General features: G+C 43.5%; 1 long non-coding RNA gene across 1 annotated transcript; it reads left to right on the forward strand.

Annotated features, from left to right (window-relative positions):
- The first annotated feature begins 2,110 nt into the window (after positions 1 to 2,110).
- LOC112147855 lies at positions 2,111 to 4,048 on the forward strand. Its single transcript, XR_002919542.1, has 3 exons — positions 2,111 to 2,312; positions 3,810 to 3,897; positions 3,972 to 4,048. It is a non-coding gene; the product is annotated as an uncharacterized LOC112147855 (long non-coding RNA).
- The last annotated feature ends 1,024 nt before the right edge of the window (positions 4,049 to 5,072 follow it).

Genomic DNA, 5,072 nt, shown 5'->3' on the forward strand with positions numbered 1-5,072 from the left:
CTCAGCATCTTCTTCATCTTTGACAGTAACAGCTCCTCAGCAGAACCCTCCCCATTAGCAGGAGGCCCAGCGTTACCTCAGCAGTTCTTCCTCCGAGCTCATTTGCAGCAGCCTTCCTGTTTATGTTCCCGCCGCTGACTCTTCTCCACCTTTTAATTCAGCCTCCCTTCTTCTCTCCGTCGGAGACGTGCACGCGTTTGGAGGGAAAGTTAACAAGCCGGCGTCTTTGTTACGGAGAGGTGGGAGTGGGCTCAAAATTACCAACCTGTTGCTGGCAGAGCGCCGCTCACAAACATCCTTTTCTGCTTTTGTCATCCGGTAATCAGCTGCAGCAACAAAAGCACTCGGAGACGAGAAACCATAGAAACTCAGGAAAGTTCCCTCTGCAGCTCTGGTCCTCAGACGAGCGATTAAAGTACGATCCAAACCAAACTCTCACTAGAACATCCACCATCGTCTGACTGCAAACTCCTGTCACTGCTGCAGGTCAACATGAGGTCAGTCTGAAGAGTTCAGGTGTGATCCTTCAGCTCAGGAGAGCAAAGAGGAAGAAGAACACGACAACAAAGTCCAGCGAGGAGCTGCTGATGCGGCATTTTCTAAACGGTCCGACAGGAGCTGAGAGATGAAGAAAGTCCAGAGAAGATCCAAACCCGAGGATGCAGAACCAGAACACAACATGTTTATGTTAATTTAATCTTTTAAAAGATGATTAGAAATGAGAAAAGTTTCAACTTCATGAAAATGTTGCTTTAGAGCTGTTTCACTGCTTCAAAAAGTCAGAGGGACAGCACATGTTAGAGGTTTTGGAGATAAAGTCAGAGAGGCCAGACTGAGATGGTTTGGACATGTTCAGAGGAGAGACAGTGAATATATTGGTAGAAGGATGCTGAGTCTAGAGCTGCAGGAAAGAGGTCTAGAGGAAGACCAAAGAGGAGGTTTATGGATGTAAATGTGAACATTTACAGAAAAAAGCAAACAAACAAAACTAAAACACAATAGATATTCAACACTGTGGTACGCTGCTCTCTGTTCTGTCCTCTCTTCTCTTTAACACTGATGTTCATTTAGCTCTCCATGCTTCTGTTTGGTGCAGTGTGATTCACGTGTTGTTCCTCTTGAGAGATTTCAGATTCCTGGTGGATCGTCTGTGCTCCTGTTCCTGTGGACCTCGCCTCTGGCTGGTCTGGTTGTCCAGCTGGGGGCATGAGACCAGCTATTGTTTATTATTAATTTTATGTTTTTGGACATTTACCGTGTGAATCCCATTGAGACAGAGTGTTTTAATATTGAGTTATATTTAAAAAAGGAATTTAATGTAACACTTTTACATCATCACAAACTCAAAAAGGTCAATAAAGATGCTTTTCTGGGTCATTTCTGTCCTCTCTTTTTTTTGTAGATTGAACGTGTCCTGAAAATGATCACATCTTCTGAATTCTAAGTGTTTCACCTGCAGAACATCATGGTTTAAGAGCAACCGTGAAAGCAGTTTGATTAAGAAGTTTTACTTTTGTGGCTGAAGCAGAGATCTGCTCCTCCAACAGGAGCATCAGGACTTCAGAAGGTAAAGCATCTTCATCATGACATGTTCTGCTGAGAACAGACTCTAAACTGTTGTGGTTGACGTCCAGATTCTGCTGCTGCAGCAAATGTTGGTCTCAGTAATCACTGAATCTGTGAAAAAGTGAAGAAATAAAGTCTGTGTTCATTATAAGATACAGCTGGAGGATTTATGGTCTGACATCAGTTTTAATGCAAAAAACTGCAAAGAATCAGGCCTACATTTTTAGAATTAAACGTTTTTCAAAAGAAAATGACTGAAAAAAGGATTCTTCAGAAACCATTTTTAAACACAAACCTGCTTAAAACGGATTATTTTTGTTTCTGTGTTTACAGGTTACAAAACGTCAGTTTCAGAACTTTTAATGGTTAATTTCTATCAGAAATGGAGGAGTTCAGGCTTCACTCTGATGTCACTTTCTCCTCATCAACATGACATCCGTTTCCATGGAAACAGAGGCTTTTAATTGTCTCTATTCAGAATCATTTGTCTGTATTTTTGACCTTCAGATCTTTTCTAAGTTCCCATGATTCCATGCTTTAGATGTGTTTATGCTCTCCTGAATAAAAACCTCTTGACCTGGGATTTAAAACATCAACGGAGTCGATCTGAGAGGGAGTTCCACAGACGAGGAGAAACACCTTGGAAGGAGACATCTCCTCGAGGCTTTAAGTGGGTTTTTGGAATGGTCCATAGATTTTGGTTGGAAGACCACAAGGACCGGGCCGAAAGAGTCTGGGGTTAAAAGGTCAGAGATGTATGCTGACAGTAGTGGAGTGATGTGTGTCTGTTTACTGGTTCCTGGTAAAAGCCTCGCTGCAGAGTTTTGGACGAGCTGAAGACGGTTTAGGGAGCGTTTGTTAAAACAGGTAAAAAGAGAGTTACAGTCATCTAGATGAGAAGAAATAAAAGCCTGAATAATCGTTTCTACGTCTGATCCAGACGAGATACTTTTTTAATTTTGCCACATTTCTTAGATGATAAAAACAGTCTTTTATTCTCTGTTTTGAGTGACCTCCAGGGACATGGACTTATCAAACAACACCCCAAGATTTCTGAGACTTGATTGGACAGAAGAGCTCAGAGACCAAAGGTGTTGTCTAATGGGAGGAGTTTTATTTTCTGGGGCAAAAATCAACGTCTCATTTTTCTGGGTGTTCAAGACTAAATGATTATTACACAGCCATGTTTTAATGCTTGTAAAAAAAAACAGGTTTTGTAGTTTGTAATTATCATTTTCCGTGAAAGAACATTAGAGCTGGATATCATCCGCTTACAAATGAAAAGAAATGTGGCTGAATTGATTAATAAGTTTGCCAAGAGGAATCAAATATAAAATGAATAAAATAGGGCCAAGTCCAGAACCCTGGGGAACGCCGCAGGTTATGTTCTCTACTGCAGAGCTTAGAATCCATCTGGCCATCCATCTATCATCCATCCATCCATCCATCTTTAGAGCCCACTGAATCCCTTTTGCGTTGCTGGAGCCTGTCCCAGCTACTGTCAGATGAAGGTGAGGTTCCTCCTCAGCAGGTCACCAGTCAGCTGCAGGGTGTTCTGGATCCCCAGTATCAAGAAATCCCACAGTGTGATTTACCAGCAGGACACTGGGGGGCGCTACAGTACCTAATAGCATTCCTTGGTGAAACTCATAGATGTGTCTGCGCTGCTGCTCATGGGGAGGAGCAGATCGGGTACCCGAACAATCACACCGCTTAAAGAGGTTCTTTTGGAATCTAATATTATATCCTGAGAAATGACCCAATCAGAGGAGACCCTGTGTCTGGGAGGCGGAGCCTCACCTTAACGTCAGTAAAGTTTTACAGTCGGAACAAAAACGTAAACCTGCTTTGGATGTGTTTGTGTACTGGAGATGAGGCCGCCGGGGTGCAGAGGTAGAGCGGTCCACCTCTGATCGGAGGTCACAGGTTTGAATCCCAGCAAAGTGTCCTCGAGAAAGACGCTGAAGCCCACGTTCCACCTGGTGGTTATATGGTGTCAGCATCAGAGTTTTGTGGGTAAATGTGAGTGTGAAGCGCTTGGACCTTAAAGGAAGGCAGAACAGCTCTATCTATGCTTTCATTTAGCGTGAAATCCTCCCTGAAACAGCATTAATGAGCCTCTTTGGCCGTGTTTCAGTTCAGCTCCACTGACTGCTGACTTATTTACCGTACAGTCACATTCCAGTCTAAATGATGCACGCCGCACACTTTAATCCAAACGCCGTTTGTTGTTTTATTCACAGAAAAGCCTGGGAGCGAGTGAGAAACGGTGATGCCATCAAACCCTGGGAAACCAGAGCGCTGGAAGTGCATGTCAGAGCGCACTAAAAGGTTTGGACAATGTTTTTAGCGTTTCCAGTCCCTGCAGGAGGTTTAAAAATCACCACTTGGCTCTTTGCTAACAGAGGAGGGAAACGGGCAACAACATCAAGCTGGATGCAGCGGCTGAATTAATCAGGAGGCTGGGAGTGCTCTTCCTGCTGCAGGACTGCATCTTCTGAGTCAGTCAGAACATCACGTCCCTGCCTGAACTCAGACATGCAGCAAATAAAAGGGAGGAGAGAGAAAAATAACACCTTGTACTCATTACTCTTGAGTGGATCTTCAGGCTGAAACGATGAGCTCCCAGTGGGATTAAAGCTGCAAACGCAGAGCTCGCTCTGAAATGAGAAGAAGTTCCTCAGAAAGTGCAGATCTTGTTTTAAAGGCTAATGCAGTGTTTGGGGGTTTTTATCACTGAATGGACTTTTTTTTCCTGGTTTTGCTTTGTGCAGCTGGCAGCTATTCCCAGGTGTCCTCTAATACATCACAAAGTTTGCATAGCAGGCAAGTCTGCAGGATCACATTTGCAATTTAAAGCAGCTTCCTTTACTCTCCCGCTCTGAAGTAATAGACTCCTGTCACTGATAAGTCCCTGAGGCGGCGCCGACTCAATCCTGTCCCACATCTATATCGACTGGTCCGAGAGTCCGACCTGATTTACATCGACAGGAGCACAGCAGCCCAAATGAAAGCAAGCATGTTCGAACAAATTGGAATCTCCAGGGACGTGTCGCTCTGCAGGCCGGTGGGAGGGGCAAACGCCTCTGGTTTGACTGAACCGCTCTCCAGGTGACCGGGTTGCTTTGATTGGTTCATTATTAAAAACTGATGGTTCAGTGTTAAACTGTAGATCAGGAGTGTCGAACTCACAAGGAGCCAAAATCTAAAACACACCTGAGGTCGCGGGCCGAACAGGATAAACATTTACTGAACTCTCTAAAACTACATTTTAAAACTTTAAAACTGTAACTTTTGAACATAATTATGAACTAGATATGTAGCATTACCTGTGATGATGCTAGTGTGAATGCTGGAAGCTGAATTTGACCACTGAAGATGCTGAAATCAATAGCTAGAAACGCTGAAGCTAAAATATAAGCTAAATGCCAAAAGATTAGCTTAGCCAAATCAGCTAGCATGTAGCTGACATATTAAGTAAACTCCAAAATAGTTCAAAAAGGTAG

Source organism: Oryzias melastigma, linkage group LG17 (genome assembly GCF_002922805.2).
Source record: "Oryzias melastigma strain HK-1 linkage group LG17, ASM292280v2, whole genome shotgun sequence".
Classification (NCBI taxonomy): Eukaryota; Metazoa; Chordata; class Actinopteri; order Beloniformes; family Adrianichthyidae; genus Oryzias; species Oryzias melastigma.